Genomic DNA, 21,461 nt, shown 5'->3' on the forward strand with positions numbered 1-21,461 from the left:
GCTTGTGCCTCTGTGTGCCCCTGTTGTCTGCTTGTGCCTCTGTGTGCCCCTGTTGTCTGCTTGTGCCTCTGTGTGCCCCTGTTGCCTGCTTGTGCCTCTGTGTGCCCCTGTTGCCTGCTTGTGCCTCTGTGTGCCCCTGCTTGTGCCTCTGTGTGCCCCTGTTGCCTGCTTGTGCCTCTGTGTGCCCCTGTTGCCTGCTTGTGCCTCTGTGTGCCCCTGTTGCCTGCTTGTGCCTCTGTGTGCCCCTGTTGCCTGCTTGTGCCTCTGTGTGCCCCTGTTGCCTGCTTGTGCCTCTGTGTGCCCCTGTTGCCTGCTTGTGCCTCCGTCTGCCCCTGTTGCCTGCTTGTGCCTCCGTCTGCCCCTGTTGCCTGCTTGTGCTGTTGGTGTGTGTGGAGGGCTCTGTGTGGCTGTGTGTGTAGGAAGCTTTGTGTGGCTGTGTGTGTGGAGGGCTCTGTGTGGCTGTGTGTGTGGGGGGCTCTGTGTGGCTGTGTGTGCGGGGCTCTGTGTGGGGGTGTGTGTGGGGCGGCTCTGTGTGTGAGAGAGAGAGATTTGTTTAAATACCAGGATAATTGCCGGCAGCAGCACCCTTGCCGTGTAATGCCTTGTACTACATCTGTGTTAGCAGTCGCCTCAGGCTGTTGTTTTTTTTTATGCAGGGGACGGGATTTGATCATGCCCATTACGCCGTATTGCTTTTCAAAGGCAACTGTTGCAGAGCCAAGTGGGCTGTTGAAAATTGTGTTTTCTCCACCTGCCCCTGTTGCCTGCTTGTGCCTCCGTTTTCGTGCCCCCGTTGCCTGCTTGTGCCCCTGTTGCCCGCTTGTGCCTCCTTGTGCCCCTGTTGCCCGCTTGTGCCTCTGTGTGCCCCTGTTGTCTGCTTGTGCCTCTGTGTGCCCCTGTTGCCTGCTTGTGCCTCTGTGGGCCCCTGTTGCCTGCTTGTGCCTCTGTGGGCCCCTGTTGCCTGCTTGTGCCTCTGTGTGCCCCTGTTGCCTGCTTGTGCCTCCGTCTGCCCCTGTTGCCTGCTTGTGCCTCCGTCTGCCCCTGTTGCCTGCTTGTGCTGTGTTGGTGTGTGTGGAGGGCTCTGTGTGGCTGTGTGTGTAGGAAGCTTTGTGTGGCTGTGTGTGTGGAGGGCTCTGTGTGGCTGTGTGTGTGGGGGGCTCTGTGTGGCTGTGTGTGTGGGGGGCTGTGTGTGCGGGGCTCTGTGTGGGGGTGTGTGTGGGGCAGCTCTGTGTGTGTTTGTGTGTGTCATTTGCGATAGATAAAGCTAGTGGCATTGTAAATGACAATGCCATTTATTTATGTTAAAAAAACATAAATAAAAATAATGTCAAGAGCAATGCCAATAGCTCTAACTTTAACAAAGGCAAAACCATTGCATTGTAAATGCTTGTTCTTATATAGTGTAAAACTTTATAGTTGGGAGTGGGGCGCATTTTAGCTGTGACTCCTCCTTTTATACTGATATAGTATCTGACCTGAATCAAACTTGTAGGTGGGTGTGATGACCTTATTCCGTCTGCTGCCACCACCCACAGGTTTCCATGGCGCTCTCTCTAGTGACAGACCCCAGGGTGGGCCCGGTGATGGGTGGGGTCCGTGGAAGACTCGTGTCAGAGACAAGCTCAGAGGAAATGCTTAAAACGAGAGCTCAGTCATGGAAACAAAGTTTGCAGCTGGGGAACCTCGGCATAGCCCGTCCCAGTCTCTAGGGAGCAGGCCTTGGACGTCAGACCGACGTGTTTTAGTGGGGAGGGGCGCTGAGGCAGACTGGGCCACACAGGTCCCTATGGTTACAGGTGAATAAAGGACATTTAAATAGTTCACACCCCAAAATGTACGACCTGGTGGTCCTTGTGGATAATGCGGATTATTACCCAACTCAGCTCTGAGCGTTGGTTTTCATCGACCTTCAAAGGATTAAGCCCTGAGTCAGTCGCGCTGTACTGCAAACTAGGGTGACCAACTGGCATTGGTGCAAATTCAGGACGGTGAGTGTAAAAATTCAGGACAAAGGGTCAAAATTCAGGACACAAATTCAGGACAGGAGGTCAAAATTCAGGACAAAACTTCAGGACAATAGGTACGTTTTACAGACACATCAGAGGTCGCGCAATAGTATATAAGTAAGCCCAGCCATTTCCAAACATATTCAACCGTTTGCAAACCTATCCATCATGTATCCTTCCATCTATCATTTCACTCATCCATCCCCTCATCCATCCTTTCACTCATCTCCATTATCCATCCATCCATCCACCATTTCACCCTATCCATCTGTACACTTATCCATCCACTCTTTATCCCATCCATCCATTCACTCATCCATTCAGCCATTTACCCTTTCACCAATCCAGCCATCCTTTCACTTACTAATCCTTCCACCCATCCACTCTTTTAGGCATCCATCCATCCTCCCTTTCTCTCTCCATCGACCCTTTCACTTAGCCATCCTTCCATCCATCCATCCACCCACCCATCCATCCATCTACTCATCCACTCATGAATCCATCCATTGATCCTATCACTCATCCATCCATCATTTCACTCCTTCACACATGTATTCATCCTTTTGTCCATCTACCCTCCCTTTCACTCACTCATCCATCCTTACATCCACCCTTTCACTCATACGTCCATTCATTCACCCTTGCACTTATCAATCCATCCATCATTTCACTCATCCACCTACCCACCCATCATCCACCCAACCATCCACCCACCCACCATCCACCCACCCACTCATCCATCCTTTCACCCACCCACCATCCAAACCACTGATCCATCCTTTCACCCACCCACTATCCACCCACCCACTCATCCATCCATCCATCCTTTCACCCACCCACTCATCCATCCATCCTTTCACCCACCCACTCATCCATCCATACTTTCACCCACCCACTCATCATCCATCCTTTTCCCTCATCATCCATCCATCCATCCTTCTACCCACCCACTCATCATCCATCCATCCTTCCCCTCATCATCCATCCATCCTTCCCCTCATCATCCATCCATCCTTTTACCCACCCCCTCATCATCCATCCATTCCCTAATCATTCAGCCATCCATCCTTTCACGCACCCCCTCATCATCCATCCATCCACCCTTCCCCTCATCATCCATCCATCTACCCTTCCCCTCATCATCCACCCTTTCACCCACCCCCTCATCATCCATCCATCCATCCATCCCTCCCCTCATCATCCATCCATCCATCCTTCCCCTCATCCATCCTTCCTCTCATCATCCATCCATCCTTTCACCCACCCATCCATCCATCCTTCCCCTCTATCCATCCCCTCATCCATCCATCCCCTCATCCATCCATCCCCTCACCCATCCCCTCATCCATCCCCTCACCCATCCATCCTTCCCCTCATCCATCCATCCCCTCATCCATCCATCCTTCCCCTCATCCATCCATCCTTCCCCTCATCTATCCATCCTTCCCCTCATCCATCCTTCCTTTCATCCATCATCCATCCTTCCCCTCACCCATCCATCCATCCCATCCATTTATCCTTCCCCTCACCCATCCATCCATCCATCTCCTGATCCATCCATCCTTCCCCTCCATCCATCCACTCCATCCATCCATCCATCCATCCATCCATCCATCCATCCATCCATCCATCCATCCTTCCCCTCATCCACCCTTCCCCTCCATCCATCCATCCACCCTTCTCCTCATCCATCATCCTTCCCCTCATCCATCTTTCCCCTCATCCATCATTCAGCTACCCTTCCACCCAAACATCCAGCTATTTACATTTTCTCTCCATCCTTCCCCTCACTCATCAATCCATCCATCCTCTCTCATTAGCCATTTATTCAATCTTTCATTCATCCATTCACCCTTTCACTAATTCATCCAGCCATTCACCCATCCCTTCACTTACTTACTCGCCGACCTTTCCATATTAATTTTGAGCTGAGCCCTTTTGAGAAGAGGCCCATCAAGAACTTCACCCTCGCTGCTGGGGCCGTTCCAGGACTGGGACAGAAGCCACCCGGGGAGGAGACAGGATCCACCACAGGGGGGACAAGAGCCACCACAGGTGGGAGTGGACTGGAGCCACAACATGGGGGGACAGGAACCATCCCAGGCGTGGGGTGGACTGGAGCCACCACATGGGGGGACAGGTGCCATCACTGAGGGGAGGGCAGGAGCCATCACAGGAGAGGGAACACAGGGGTGGGCATGCAGTATTCTAGTATCATCTTGGGCTCCTCTCCTGCACAAGACAACGAGAAGACAGGCTCTCTGTCCAAAATGCCATCCCCCCACTGTGATGTGCAGTACTTACAGGAGATACTCTAAGAGAACTGATTAAACTGATTGTCCTCCATACTTTGTTAATCAGTGTGGTTGCGATTGTGCCATTTCTTTATTTTCTTACATTATAGACTGCATGTTTGTAGAACCGAGGTTTGCTTACAATTTAGTGACAGTAATTACGCTCTGTGAAGAGAACCACGTGCTGCCTCGGTGTAATCAGGGGTGTAATCTGGCCGAGTCTCGGATGTTTGGGGCCCTGGGTAGAAATGGAATGTGTGAGCCCCCCTCTAAATAGCAGAGACATGACACATTCAGGGCTGTTTGCATGTGAATAGATGTCGCTGCTCCTGACCCGGCAGCCCCTCCCTCTCAGTCACCTTCGAAGCACCTCTTAACAGGTCATCAAGGGCTGGAGGTGTGAGGGTTGCCATCCCGCTGTGCCTCTCCAATGCTGCGGGGCATCTGAGGAGCTTTGGTGCAGCATCGGAGTGAAGAAAAGAGGTGGGTGCAAGCTGTGCCGGCTTTAGGGTGGAGCAACCGGTGCCCTGTTAAAATGACGGACAAATGGCGTCCGTTAAAGATTCCTTCACGGACAACGGACAGTCGGCCGAAATTACGGACTGTCCGTGAAATTTACGGACGGTTGGTCACCCTACTGCAAACGCTTAGCTGCAAAGTCTGCACAGTTCCTGGCAGGGGGCTCTTCAGATGTTTATAAGCGCAATAGTTGGCACTATAGCCTATTTAAAGGTACTCAATTTACCAACTTCTGAAGGATGGAGTGCTGAGTTCACCTTGCTCCCATCCAAACTTTAGCATGCAGATCACTTCGGATGGATGCCACGAGTGTTAACTTATTGAGCGATCTGACAATTTGTTTACCCTTGAAAATGCAAATATCTATAGTTGCTTAGGTTATTTGTGTCCTTTTATGTAGTGCAAATGTATCTCCACGGCATCAGAGAGCTTTGAGAGAACAAGAAGAGGCACATGGATGACTCTCAACAGAAAAAAAACAGAAAAGAAAAAAGAAAATTCACAGAACCAGCAGATTATATTAGGGGAGAAAGGTGGCAGATTGCATCTGGACAGACTGGATAAACCAAAAAGGGTGTGTGGAGAAGTACTCATAACTTCCTCTAAAGTTTCTATCAAACACTTTTCGAATACCTTCCTGCTTTGTCTTCAGGTCAGCAAGCCACCGGAGGTTTCCTCTTTTGAGCTGGGCCGTAAACAAATGCCTCACTTTGAGGGCCACCTTAACTCCTTTTGAGGTCTCGGCCTAGCGTACACTGCGCAGCAGTGTCGCGCAGCCGAGATTTTATGTTAACAGTATTGGGGGCTTGAACCCGCCCCTCTTCTCCATTGGCTGGCTTCCTAAACGGAGGCCAACCATTGGAGGAGAGGGGCATCACTCCGTTCAAGCCCCGTCTTTTTCGGATTCGGGGGCGTGTATTTGCAGTTTTTAACTCCGTGACGTCATCCGTTACTCAACAGCAAAAACCACGCCCGAATGCGAAATGGCAGCGCTTTTCTGACGCCATTTCTGCCCGACCGCCGCCGGAAGAAGTCGAGAAGCTGCCGAGTCCTCCAGTGAGTGCTCGCTTTTCTTGCCTCTCTTCCCTGATTGTGCCCGTGTGCTTGCCTCTGTCTCCTCGTTGTGCATCTAACCCCTCGTTGTGTGTCTGCCCCCTCGTTGTGCAAGCTTTCCAGCCCCCCTCGCTGTGCTTGCTCCCCTGCCCCCTCACTGTGCTTGCTCCCCTGCCCCCTTGTTTATTGTGCTTGCTCTCCTGCCCCTGCCCCTCATGCGTTGTGCATGCTGTCCTGCCCCCTCGTTGCTTGTGCTTGCTGTCCTGCCCTCTCGTTGGTTGTGCTTGCTCTCCTGCCCCCCTCGTTGCTTGTGCTTGCTCTCCTGCCCCTGCCACCTAATGCGTTGTGCTTGCTGTCCTGCCCCCTCATTGCTTGTGCTTGCTGTCCTGCCTCCTCATTGCTTGTGCATGCTGTCCTGCCCCCTCGTTGCTTGTGCTTGCTGTCCTGCCCCCTCGTTGGTTGTGCTTGCTCTCCTGCCCCCCCTCGTTGGTTATGCTTGCTCTCCTGCCCCCCCCTCGTTGGTTGTGCTTGCTATCCTGCCCCCCCTCGTTGCTTGTGCTTGCTGTCCTGCCCCCTCGTTGCTTGTGCTTGCTGTCCTGCCACCTCGTTGCTTATGCTTGCTGTCCTGCCCCCTCATTTCTTGTGCTTGCTATCCTGCCCCTCCTTGTTGGTTGTGCTTGCTGTCCTGCCCCCTCGCTTGTTGTGCTTGCTCTCCTGCCCCCCCCTCATTGGTGTGCTTGATCTCCTGCCCCCCCCTCGTTGGTTGTGCTTGCTCTCTGTGGTAAAAGAAGATGAAGAGTCCAACAATTTAAGTAGTTAAATCCTTTAATGTAGATTCCTTCTAGGACAGTTGATAGTAGAAGATAGGAAGTAAAGATATAACCCCACCAAGCGCAAGCTCTAAGCAGCTCAGCCTGAGTTGATCAACTGACGTTATGAGCCAGAGAGTCACCCAGGCATTCTATGATGTCATGAACATTCTAATCAGTAAAGCACCACAGAGAAGTGGTTTACTACACATCCTCTTTCCTTAGGGAATGACAGAAGAATAGAGAAAAATATAGACAAAGATACCACAAGTGTGACATTTGTATGAAAGTACAAAAATGAAGTACACAAATAAATAATGTACAACAAGTACTGCATGAGGTATCATTAGCATGAACAGAAATACTATAATCATTAGTATGAGCAGAAATACAATAACATGCTAAATTTTAGATGGAAAAAAAACAACTAAATGCTACTATATGCCACATCCTCTTCCCTTTGGGTAAAAGCATGGTTTAGATGAATGAAGACCAAAGTAGCAAAGAAAGATGGTCACGCTCACAACTGGGTACACCAGAGGGTAAACACCCTGATAAACAAAGGCGAGCGTAGACACAGACCCTTTACAAGCTCCCCTGACAAAAACAAGCTGACATAGAAAAATAAAACTCCTCACCCAAAGTCCCACCGACATGAAACCCTTGGCCACGAATCTCAGGCAGGTAGACTTTGACGGAAGCAGATTGTCAAAAAGAAACGATGTTTAACAATCTCCATCAAAAATAGGGAACAACACAGGGTACTAATCCTTTAAAATCACAACCTCCCCAAAGTAGGATACACCGCAGGATAGTCAACCTGGGAACAGAAACGGGCATTGACTACCCACAAATAAACAACTTCCCCAAACTAGGGTACACCGCAGGATAGTAAACCTGGGAAAAGAAATGGGGCATTGACTATCCACAAATACACAACCTCCCCTAAGTAGGGTACACCGCAGGAAATAAAACCTGGGAACTGAAATGGGGCATTGACTACCCTCAAATCCACAACCTCCCCTAAGTAGGGTACACCGCAGGGTAGTGAACCTGGGAACACTAATGAGGCATTGACTACCCTCAAATCCACAACCTCCCCTAAGTAGGGTACACCGCAGGGTAGTGAACCTGGGAACTGAAATGGGGCATTGACTACCCTCAAATCCACAACCTCCCCTAAGTAGGTTACCCAACAGGGTAGTGAACCTGGGAACTGAAATGGGGCATTGACTACCCAGAAATACACAACCTCCCCTAAGTAGGGTACACCGCAGGATAGTAAACATGGGAACTGAAATGGGGCATTGACTACCCACAAATACACAACCTCACCCAATAAGAGTACAACATAGGATACTCATCCTTGAAACTCAAAACTACAACATCCCTAAATAGGGTACACCATAAGGTTCTACATGACCCTAGGACACAGACCCTTAAAACAACACCTTGTCTAAAAACAGATTAAGAGTACTGTTTCACTAACCGCCCTCACAAGTGTCAACAACAAAAACTGAGTGCCCCACCCCTAACTCACAAACGAAATGAAAGCAGGCGTTGTATAAACAGTGAAAAAGTAAGGCTCCTCTCAAACTTCCTCTCAATAGGTGCCCCCACCCCTTACACACAAAACGAAATCAAAGTAGGCATTGCAGACAGATATAAACCTTCCTCCCCAAACCCACACAAGACTACACGCCGTTGCCATCGGACAATAAAGAATTGGAGTTCCATCCATGAGCAAATGGTGAACAGCGCTTTTAGAAAGAAGAGTCATAACATTCAAAAGTTCCTCCTGGATTTCAGATCTGTTCACGAGTTGAAAGTTTGTTACCTCTACATCACGTGCTGTTTTTTACCTGCCGCACCAGCGATTAACTCTTGGAGATTCCCATGTAGAGAAACAGCTCATTGGAACTGACCGGGGAATAAATGTCCACGATACTTTATTGACAACAACGTTGACAAGGACAGTAAAATTCAACACAAGATGGCGGCACGTATCTCTGATGTTGTGCGGGGTGGCTCTTTGCTGAAGCGTGCACCAAAGCGTCAACTGCAGTAATGAACTGGCGGAGAAGACAGACGTCACAGAAGAACGATTGCAAGCATACATAAAGAGGTAAGGCTGCGCGTGTCGCGTGAATGCGCGTGGTGAGTGATCGTGGGCTGTTTGAAAGCCAGCGGTTAAACTGCCTAATAGCAGAGGCAACATCTTTAATGTCCAACTGAGGAAATTAAGGTATCTCACACACCACGAAAACGCAACTCCAGTCCCAACATCCATTACATGCGCATTAACTTGCCAAAGGTGCCACTCGCAATACAACAAGTCACTGCGACAGCGTGCAAAGTACCCCAAGTCACTGAGCAGCACTTTACAAAATGTGTACAAGAGCTCGCCAACATTACCGTTTATATGCTCTCTCCTGAGTCCTTTTCAACGCTGCAAACACTCCTTAAAAGGTGCCAAATTCGACCTACAGACCAATGGACAGCGTCTGTCTTGGAGAGTGTGCAAAAACGGAAATTCGAAGAGTGCTGAAGCATCGCTGATGAAACTTGTTCTCTGTAGGAGACTTGCAGACAGTAGAAGGATGCCTCACAAGTAAACGCCGATTTCAACACACAGGGAGGGTAGACAGAGTTTATGGAAAAGTCTCTTTACGCACAGACGATTGATCACTGTGATAGACACTTTCTTCAAAAGACTTGCTGTTGGGCTACGACAATTCCCACACAGGTTGAAGTATGTTGCTATATTCCTCACAACATTTACCCGATGACAGCAGAATCTTGGATAATGGAACCACAAACGCCCTAGATGCAGGCTGTCCAGGTAGAAAGGGACACTGGTGGGGTTAACCAGGGCGTTACCTTTAAGTTTCTTTAAGTTTCAAAACATGTTGGTTTTTTGGTTCTTATGGTTCTTAGGATCCTTAGGTAGCCTTTCTTCTTAGTTCACACGTAGGTTCATCCAGTTTAAAAATCGTCACCAAGTTGTGGTAAAAGAAGATGGAGAGTCCAACAATGTAAGTAGTTAAATCCTTTAATGTAGATTCCTTCTAGGACAGTTGATAGTAGAAGATAGGAAGTAAAGATATTACCCCACCAGGAGCAAGCTCTAAGCAGCTCAGCCTGAGTTGATCAACTGACGTTATGAGCCAGAGAGTCACCCAGGCATTCTATGATGTCATGAACATTCTAATCAGTAAAGCACCACAGAGAAGTAGTTTACTACACTCTCCTGCACCCCCTCTCGTTGGTTGTGCTTGCTCTCCTGCCCCCCCCCTCCTCGTTGGTTGTGCTTGCTCTCCTGCCCCCCCCCCCCCCCTCGTTGGTTGTGCTTGCTCTCCTGCCCCCCTCGTTCGTTGTGCTTGCTCTCCTTCCCTGCTATTGGAATTGTAAATGACAATGCCATTTATTTATGTTTTAAAAACAAAAACATAAATAAAAATAATGTCATGAGCAATGCCAATAGCTCTAACTTTAAGAATGCCTAGACCATTGCCTTGTAAATGCTTGTTTGGCATCTACTCTTGGCTAGGCATTAGCTAAAGCTTAACACATGAATGGCATTACTACTCAAATAAATAATTACTGGCAACCTTAGAATAATGAAAGACTGAGAAAGAAAACAACAAGGTTCCCCACTTATACCTTACGGTTTGCAGACTGCTCCTTGATGCCAGTTTATCACTCATTTAGTTATATTACAAGGTTTATAGCTTAGATCTGCAGGTAACACAAGGATGAATGAATGAATGAATGAATGGTCGATTTATAAAGGGCAAGGCTACTCCGAGGAGTGTTCCTTCAGCAAAAGCAGTACCCCACAAATGTTTTGTAGGAAACAGAAAAAAACAACACCACTGGTATCTTAACAACCACACCTGACCATCGCAAACAAATGCAAATAGTCGGGATGTTGGCTAGATGACAAGGGAGGCCACCTACTACATTTAAACTCATTAAAACCAAAATTGGCTTACTTACAATAAGCCCTCGGAACAATTTGTAAAAGCTCTAAAAAGTTTTTTTTTAAGCACTGCTAAAAATAGTCTCTGAAAAACTTGTCCCATCACTGACATACAGGTCAGAGGTATTCTTAGGGAAATTGGGGGCCTTATTCAACAACTCGCAGAGCACAGTCTTCAGTGCTCTATTCAAATTACCGCATAGCACCTCCCCAGCCCAGATTAGCATGGAATTTGCACAAAGGAACCATCTGAGCATGCAGAAGGCATGAAAAAAAAAGTACCTGCAATCTCTAGGTGTAACAGAGCAAGGATAACTGGAAAATCTAGTTTGGCTGGAAGTATCATGTGACAACAGCTCATGCCAAATAAAATGTTTGGGCACATGCCATCTCTAAAGCATTGGAGCTAACTTGCACAGCAGAGCTGTGGAATCTAAAACTATTGCATACACCGTTTAAATCAGTTCTGAAAAGAAAAGTTAAAAAAATAGTGTGGCATATCAAAAAGGGCCTTATTTCCGCTCTTTTGGCTTTAAAAGCCAAAAAGCAGAGATAAAACTATCACCCTATTTACAAGTGGGTGCTAACATGCATTAGCGCATGTATGTTAGCATCTGTTTTTCCGACACCTCGCTTTGCATCTCTAATGAGATGCAAAGTGGGCGTCACTGGGCAGTACTGCATGTAAATTATGGCTGATGTGCACATCGCAATATTTACAAGGAGGCCCACACTTTTTAGCAAACGTTAGTTTGTGGCGAACACTGCGGTTTTCGCCAAAAACTAACGTCTGTTAAAATGCTGACTTACGTATACTTAACATTGGGGGTGGATTATGCTGATATGACCACACTGTCATATCAGCAAGGTTATCGCAGTTTTCCATGGACCATCGCTGGAAAACCAGCGATGTTCCATGTAAAACACCACTATCACTGGAATAGTTATCGCCATTGCGCTATGCATTGTTAATACAGCGCTAGCATTGCAATAATTTCCAGCGATAGCCGCCGGAAAAAAAATTCACGCTAAGCGCGGCCAGCAAAAACTATCGCTGCCGCTTGATAATATGCTACCAAATCTTTTGAATCTGATCATAGGTCATTTGCTTGGAGCCGGTTCACACCATATTACAAAATAAAATTCCTGCATCTTCGGATGGGCTGCTTTTCATCACTAGACTTACTACCTCCATGGACAACTAAAACCAAGACTAAAATATGTGGACTTCATGGTCTATCTTAGGAATCGATAACAAACTTGCTCTGCATATGCCCCACCCTCCTTGAGGATCACAGAAGAATTTTACAGCATCTGTAGATTAACGAGGGTACCCAGACTTTATCATCTGCCGTCAGCCACTTATTGAATAATATACAGCTGCAAGTAATCTCCAAACGTATAAAATTTCTCGGCATTGCAGATAAACTATTAACAAAAAATCAGGGTAATAGCAAATTACCGAATGGTAAATAACGAATTTTACCGATTCGGTATTTACAAATCGGTAATTGCTATGTAGGAAAAAAAATCGGAACAAATACTGAATCGGTAAGATTCGGTAATTACCGATTCGGTAATTATCGAATCAGTATTTGCCATTGACTCCTATACCGAATTTCCAAGAGGGACAGGGTGTCACTTTGACACCCTGTTGCACCCCTGTTTCTGGCTTGTGTGTCATGTGACACACATACATGCCCTTAGGGCACAGGTGTATATGCACAGATGTGCATGTATACAGAAATTCGTAATTTACCACCCAATGGTCTTGGGTGGTAAATAACGAATTTCTAAGGGCCTGTGACACTGTAAACTGTGCCACCTATATATTGAATTACAGAATCGGTATATTTACTGATTAGGTATTTTATCGAATCGGTAACTTTACCGAATAGGTAAATTTACCGGTTCTGTAATTCTAGCCCCCTAATTTACAATACCCAAATACCGGTCGGTACCGGCCGATTTTGGCCGTTACCGACCGGTATTTGGGCTCCTACATCTGGCCCCTAGAAACTTAAAAGCAGCAGTGGCCTAGTTGCAAATGTTTTTAGAGCCAAAGATACATATCACACAGGTATGAAATATGGGATACACAGTCTATTTTTACTCAAATCATATGTATTTATTAATGCAGCACAAGCAGAAATAATCAGCTTTTATATGGTCTAAAGTCGAAGATTTTTATATTTTTATTTTATATCACATATTCTCAACCTGGAACGTGCAAAGAGACTATAAAATGTCCACAGTATTAGATCACAAGCTGCTTATCGAAATACATTTTAAAATAATTCCATTACATGTATTGACTGATTCTGTATGATTGACAATTATATTATTTTGACTATCAACATGTTTGCTGAAAAAATGAGGATTCGATCCCTCTTTTAATTCTACTTGGTACTTTTTGCACTTTAAAGAATTTGATTGCCAACATTAAGTATTTCCATTGTCAGTACACAACTGAGCTGGTTACATAAAATACAATTGTGTAAACTGCATGTTACGCATGTGATTTGCTGCAAGTGCATTACCCCTCTGTGCTATTTTATGATAAGTCAGCTCTCTGACTGGAGTGCAAACATATTTCTCTAACAAGATTTGATTTGATTTGATTGATTTGATTTGATTTTGGGTTTTGTAGAGCGCTCAGCTACCCTTAGGCATCCCGGCGCTGATGAACACATCATGGAAGGTGGGAAGTCAAGTGAGGGAGCGCTCAAGGGAAGAGTAGAGTCTACAGTCCTTTCCTAAATCTGAGATGGTTATGTTCCTGCCTAAGGGAGAGTGGGAGGGCGTTCCATAGCCTGGGGGCATTGTACGAGAACTGGCGACCACCTGTTCTGGCCTTCGAAATTCTGGGGATTTTTGCCAAGGCAAGTGCACTACCCACCATAGCTACCTCTCGTTTATTATTCCCTGGAAATTTCGAAGTAGTCAAATATCTCTGCTGCAGGTGTATTGACCCATAATATATTTTCGAATGCAGTCTGTTTATGACAAATTATGTAAATGAGAATAGATTATATATCATATTTGTCCTGGTTGTCAAATTCTTTGGGGCAAAGTATTTAAAAAAAGAATGCCGTTTTTGATCAACTTTTGCTGCGGACAAGGGAGAATAACATCATATCGCGGGTTCAATGTGGTTTCCGGATGGGCCTAGGAACTATTGAGCAGTGTTTAAACGTACATCTTATCGTGGCCAAATATACACATGCAAGGGGCCTCCCAATCCATATTGCATTTTTGGACCCATTGAGCGCCTTTGATTGCGTAAAGAGGTCGAAATTGTGGATAATCCTTGCACCCATGGTCTGAAGGCAGTCCTGGTGTATTTTCTTAGACTCCTACACTGAGATCTCATAGCATCAGGAAGATTTGGCGAGTCCGGAGAGCGTACTTCTCCATATAAACTCAATCGAGGTGTACGCAAAGGCTGTGTACTCACCCCCTTCTTCTTTTTATTGTATATTAATGATTTGAGAGGACACTAGATGTTGCTGGGGCAGATGTACTGCTTGTTGAAAATAAAACCATGCCCCCCTCTTTATATGCAGATGATGCAGTGCTTCTTGCTAGATTTGCAAACGGTATGAAGTTATTGCTCAGTAACTTTGTGAAGTTCATGAAGGATCTTGACTTGGAAACAAATTACTCCAAAATGTTTGTTATGGTGTGCGGTCATAAGAATACCAAAACTAGTACCCAATCGATTTAAGGGAAAAAATTAGACCGGGTATCCTCTGTTCCTTTTCTTGACTTGGATTTCAATGATGCCTGCAGATGGTCTGGGTGTCTTAGAAGTAGATCAACCCGATTTTCTCATGTGGTCAGCACCATTTTCTATCTTGCTCTTGCATTAGTAGAAAGCCACTGGCCCCATTAACAGAAATTTATAAAAGGAAATGACTTCCAACCTTGACGTATGGCATGAAGGTATGGGGTATAGGCATGTGGCTATCATCCAGGTCGAGGAAAATAGATTTTGCAGCCGCCTGTTGGGGTTTCTCCTTCAACACCCCACTTCCCCCTACATCAAGAATTATGCTTTGAGTATGTTCAGGACCTTATTGGTGCCGCCCATGGAGGCCTTTGGTGTTCCATTTGGTCAAATAAGGAAGATGAGCTCAACCACGCAGTTGTTAGAGATTGTCTTGCTTGCTACCAAGGATTGAACATTCCTTGGTTAAAGTATATAAGAGATACCGGCTCTGGCTGTGCACACTTGTTTGAGAACTCAGAAAGTATCACCAAGAATTAAATTAAATAAAAAGTGGTTGTAGGCTTGTTCCAAAGAAACGTTAGTGGAGATGATGGAGGTGTCGACGTTTCGGATCAGGTTAGACAAACCTGATCCATCTCCGGTCGACATATAGAATAACGCTGCACAACACGAAATTCGATTACTCCCTAAATAGCAGCTGACAACGCAGCGGCTTTAAAAATTGCCATAGTTAAGATCCTTTTTTCCGTTTTCAGCGGCTGGCATTTACAAGAGAAAGCTGCCTATGTGATTTTTCAGGGGTTTTTCTACCAGCAATGAATTATTTGGTCCTGAAGATGGTCTACATTACAACAGCACCATAGACCGAAACGTCGACACCTCCATCATCTCCACTAACGTTTCTTTGGAACAAGCCTACAACCACTTTTTATTTAATTTAATTGGTTGTCTGCCGCAATTATCAAGGAGTTGATGTTCAGTTTTGAACTGATGTGTTTATGTTGCCTATATCTCTGTTCAAAACCTTTTTTGCTTTAATTAATTTCTTCATATGTCCCCATATATCTATTTGTGAATTGCACTTCTTAAATTTATAAAACTTTTTATGAATACATTTTTTATCCTTTCCGTGTATCTTTCTCCTTCCATTGATTCATTCTTTTCCACTGATTTTTCCTCACATGTGATATCTGATGATACACTGGAGTGCGATAACTCGAATACGACTCCTAACTGAGTACATTCTGCTTTGAGAATAAAGTCCCTTGTAGCACCCCCCTGACCTGAATGATCTAGTGCCCAAGCCTACAAGGGTAAATTGGGTTTCCCCTGCTTTAATTACATATTGCTCTTCCTACAGCAGCTAAATGACCAACATAGCTGTTATTTGGTTGGCTATTTTTTGAGGGGCATTTTACATGTGAGAAAGTCAATGTTATTCTAAACAATGAATGCTCAATTCTACTTATATCTTATGTCCTGGCTTCTGTAATTCGTATTGTATAACATTATTTCACGTTTTTAGAACAGGTCTTTTTAATGGCTTTTGTGCCTGGTATGGATTCTATTTTTATTGCAGAATTTTAAAAATTCTTAAATATTTGGTTGTTTTTATATTAATCCGTGTGTGTTTTAAATCATGTATGTATTTTATGATCACCTGGAAAATGATTGAATAAAGACTATTTGATGATGGTGATGATGATGACTGAAAAATATAATGCAAAAGTTGACATCTCATGACTTGGTCTCCTATCTCCTCCTTTTTCTGCAGTTACCCCTTGAGCTCCAGTTTATAGACTCCCAGAGTATTTTTCCATTTCCAGCACTAGAGACCATGGTCATGGGATTGCTGTCTTTAGGTGGAGCAGTGCAATGGGAATATCCAGCCTCTTGATCTCCAGCTGACCAGGCTACAGGCAATAAACAGGCAGAAGGAAGTTTAGGAGGGCAGGGTTTTGAGTAAGTAGAGATCTCCTGTAGGACTATGAAAAGACGATTTGTGCCCTCTGAAGTTTTGCAAGGTTCCAGGTTTTTATATTTTATATGACGTTTCCCAGTCAATAGTCTCTAAAGCAATTTTTTCTCTGCTTTAATACAATTTTTATATTACAGTGAGAGAATGTTCACTCCCATAAAACCCAGCTACCTAGATCATTTACACTGATTTATTCTCTGCAGGTTTACCATTTACAAAGCTTTTCAAAACTATAGGTGTGTGTGCAGTTTGGAAAGGAGTTTTCAGTGGTTGGAGTTGCCTGTTGCTACAAGGGGTAGTGCGAGGTGAAAGGTTTAATATATTGTGTGGTTGTGTGAACTCACTGTGCAACAAAGGCACAATTCCATTTCAAGTCCAATAAGGTTTGTTTGTTAAATCATAGCTCAGTCCTGGGTAGCTGTGGCTAAGAGCAGTCCGGTTTTATAAAAGGAACATGTGTAAATAATTAAGAAGTACCAAAGCAGTTGAATAAGAAGAAAACACAACATAATGAGAGAAATTATTTTTTTTTAAAACAATAAATCACAGTTTTATACTTAGCCCAACAAATCATTACAATCTACTGTAGCTCACGGATTAGGGTTAGCCACTTGAAAATGGCTTAAGGGCACTCTTGGGGCAAACAGCTCTGGCAGGGAGCACATTACACAGACTAATAAGCTTCAGTTGAACAGTTACCTCAGAAGGAAAGCAGTCTCCAGTCCAGTTCCGAGGTCTATGGGCGAATTGCTATAGGAATCAATTGAGTGGTCCTTATGCAAGGGATGCTGGATGCTGAAGATGCTCAAGGATGCTGAGCTGTGAAGAACTGGGATATCAAATGCCCAGCGGCGCCAGGGGCACGCCCAAAGTCCTCTGGGTTCCCTTGCCTTGGGATACAGAGACACGGAATACTTCTAGGTGGCGTCAGAGATAAAATTTATTAGCTGCAGCTAGTAGCAGGAATCCCAGCAACACAACACAGTGTACAACTCAAGAAACTGCTCAATTTTACTAAGGCGAGACATCCCTATTTATACACAAAAAGGTACATTTAAAATGCACACCCCTGCACCAAAATTCAACAAATAGAAAATACATGACATCACACAGCATCATACAGTAAAGCTCATTTTACAGTGTCCCAACCCACAAGTTAATATTTAGGCATATCTAAATAATAATCTGGAAGGCCCGGACAAACCCTTAATTGAAAGCGTAACCCATGAAATGAAGAAACAGTAAAGAAAAGTAGTTTCAGATAATGTGCAAGATAACAGAAACGTAAAGAAACTTAAAAGTTAACAAATGTCTTGAATGGTGATTGGGAAAGTGGATAACGACCTTGCAGGGAAATTGGCTTGTCAGGGTCAATTCCAGGTGAAAGGCCAGATTCTGAAATTAACTCCAGCGCAGAAAAACTAAGAAAACCTTAGTTAATGTATACATGACCCACAAAAGGTCAGACTGCTTTGCTCGCAGACTAACTTCTGAGGCCTACGTAAAAGGCAACACCAGATGCCAGTCATGACGCATGGCAAAAACCCATGTTTAGAAAAGAAAGTCGTAAGGAAAGAAACAATTTAGATATTGTTTAGGATAGGATATGTGCAAGGAAACTAAAGGTTAACAAGGTCCTGAACAGTGATTGAAAAACTCAGACAACGATCAGCTAGTGAAACTGGTTTTGCAAAAGGTCAATTTCAGGTGAAAAGGGTCCCTCTCTCTGCAGCTCATTCAGAGTCAGAAAAACCCAAGTTAATATATGCACGAACTCAGAAGGCCAGGCCACTTGTTCGTTGGGCCTACCTCACAGGCCTACGTGAGGGCAAGACTAAAATGGAGTCAGGTTTGAGAATTACAGAACCACAGACCCTCCTTTTGCCATTACGTAGGCAATAACCTAAACTCATGTCAATCTGAATCTAGGTCTATATCTATTCTCATCAGGTCATCAAGGTGTTGCTGTAACATCATCTTATTATCCTTCTCTTCTCTCGGGACTGGTCTTCTCACACAGATCGTAGCACAATGACTACAAATGGTGGGACCACACTGGATGCATAAACAACACGAGAAAAGGATAGCTAACGTCATACCAAGGAACATCAGAATCTTCCATCCCCATTTGGACAGCGATTCCCATAACCATCCCATCAACGACCAGTTACCTTCGTCCACATGAATAGACTCAGAGATTTTATGTAGTCTAGAGATGGCTTGGTACACTGTCGGGGCATTATCTGGTATGAAAACGCAGCAACTAGATCTAATCAATTTGCATACCCCACCTCTATCTGCAAGTATAATATCTAGAACAAAGCGGTTCTGTAATGTCATAAGGCGATCCGCTTGAAGCTCAGCTGGAATATTGCTAAGGGCACCTGCAGTCTCATTTATAGTGGCCTCAACCACTCTCGTAAACTGACGAATATTCCTACTATTAGCCATAAGACCCCAAAAGGGTAGGAAACCCTTGAAGAAGTCTCCATCTTCTTGTGCGACAGTATCTTTCGCATCGATAATACCTCTACCATATCTTGTCTTATGGTAGTCAAAAGCAGCAGTGTATGTAGGGGGAAGCAAAAATGCCACGTAACATGTGCCGGAAAAATCAGATGGCAACCATGTGTATGCTCTATCGTGACAAACAAAATACGTGCCTTTAGCTGGGCCGAACGGAGGAGAATTCTGGGACTTATAAACGTATGTGTGAACACACACACTCTTACCAAGCTGAGCTCTTGGATTCTGACCATTACCTTGCAAACAGAGATGACCTCGGTGGGGTATAATCCAAATAGGAGGAGACCTTCGCTGCCTTTCTTTCTCCGTCAAGCTAACACTATATGTCGTCTTATTCCAACCGACATATGCTCGTACCTCATCTCTAGGGATAGCGTTATACGCATCGATATCTCTAATCATATCAACTATTCCCCGTATCAAGGCATTATTACTTGCATTTTCTTTGATGGAACGTACAGGAGAGGCTTCATTCGCATAGATAAACATTGAATAGAGTGCCCAAACTGACCTGTTAGGCGAAAAAGGCAAAACCAAATATGGCATTCCCTTATCTGTAGTATGTGGCATAAGACGACACACCCAACGATTCGTGGTATTTATGACTAGCTGATGCTGATGCAACATCTGTATAAACGAATTGTTTACAAATTCTGATCTTCGTGTCTGTTCATGTTCAGGTAACGTATGAAACTCATGTGGAGAAACAGTAGAAAAAGAAAGAGTAGGTTGGGAGGTAGATGTAAGTGGCAATTATGTGACATAGAAAATCCAACCCACACAAGCTAACGTAATATTCACAAGCATAAGAAAACACATTATTAAAAAACATTTGCTACGAATCAATATACATATTCGGACTTTAGAATCCACTTTCCTAACACATTTATCAGACTCAAGAAACTCCATCCTCTAACGTGCTGCTCACGGAAATTTTCCGTCTTCACTTAAGTGTGCGCCAAGATCGCACTAACAACCCTGAACCACAGACCTTGTGTCAATACGTGGCTCACCCCTTAAGAACTTCTTACTGTGACCCTGCAGCTGAGTCCGGATGGTGACTCGAAAAAGGAAAAAGCAAAAAAGTCTCCTGATCTGACAAGGTGTAATTCACTATATAAAAAAATTCGGTTTTATTTGTCCATTGCAATAGGCTTTCTTGGCCTTAAATCGTAGCGTTCTTTATCAGGTACAGTTGGATCCTTAAATAAAAGTTCCAGATTGGTGGTGTTAATCTTTAGATGAGGAGGCACAGCAGCTTGCAGAACATCATCATCCTCACGTTCTGACCGTGTACATGTCAAATGAGCATCACTAAATGGAACAAATTTGGGGACTCTCTCGCAATCTGTGTCAGCTATACCATCCCTCACCCACTGATCATACGGTAAAGGCAAAGGAACTTTTTTCGTATGGGTGGCATGCACCCTTTTTACCAGCTACTCTAACGGCAGTTCTAGTGACCAGCAATACCAAATAGAGACCAGTCCATCTCGGTTCCAAATTCTTGGATCGCTGAAAATTCTTCGTCAAGATAAAGTCACCAGGTTGGATCGTGTGCCCTGGATCTGTAGTAGCTGTCGGCAAACTGTCATAGACCTGTTGGTGGAGAACACGTAATTTAGCAGTCAAGTCATGTAAGTAATCCACCAACATAGGGTACTCAATACTGCTGTATTCTTTAGGACGAGGCACACCCCAAACATTCGCAGGACACCCAAAAACTATTTCGTATGGGCTAAGTCCCACACCAGAATGCACAGTCGTCCTTGTTGACAAAAGAGCCAACGGCAAGGCATCCGGCCATGTAAGACCAGTGCTCGCTTGTACCTTAGCTAATTTCAGCTTCAAGGTACCATTGTAACATTCAACAAGTCCAGCAGACTGGGGGTGATTCGCTGCATGGAACTTCTGCTTTATTCCCAAACCAGCACATACTTTCTTCATGATTTGACCCACAAATTCACTCCCATTGTCCGACCATACAATTCTCGGCAAGCCATACCTAGGGAAGTACTCTCTCAGCAAAACCTTGGCTGTAGACAAGGCAGTATTATCCTTTAGGGGGTAGGCCTCTATCCACCTGGAAAAGGCACAAACAACCACAAGGACATACTTCAAATTATTGCATCTCTCCATATGTATATAATCTAGCTGTATCACCTCAAACGGATACGTCGGAGGAGCAAAATGACCAGCTGGAGTTGGAGTTCCCTTACCAGGATTATACTTCAGACAAATTCTCTGTCACCACGTTCTCTGCACATTTTGGAATTCCAGCATTCTACCAAACTGGAGCCAACAACTTGCATATTCCCTTCGAACTTATGTGAGCCATTCCATGAGCCATTGTAACCACTGGGAGCACATACGCATCTGGCAACAGCCATCGCTGGTGTTCTGACAACTCAACCCAACAACCTGTCGAATCCAACATACCCGTAGTCTCTCTCCAAACACTCACTTCTTTCTCAGTCGCTTCAGCCTGAATCATTTTCACACTTTCTATTGTGTCTTCACACATTCCACCAGCCATAACCCAATTAGCTGGGCCTGCAACA

The sequence above is a fragment of the Lissotriton vulgaris genome, chromosome 7, assembly GCF_964263255.1.
Source record: "Lissotriton vulgaris chromosome 7, aLisVul1.2, whole genome shotgun sequence".
NCBI classification, from domain to species: domain Eukaryota; kingdom Metazoa; phylum Chordata; class Amphibia; order Caudata; family Salamandridae; genus Lissotriton; species Lissotriton vulgaris.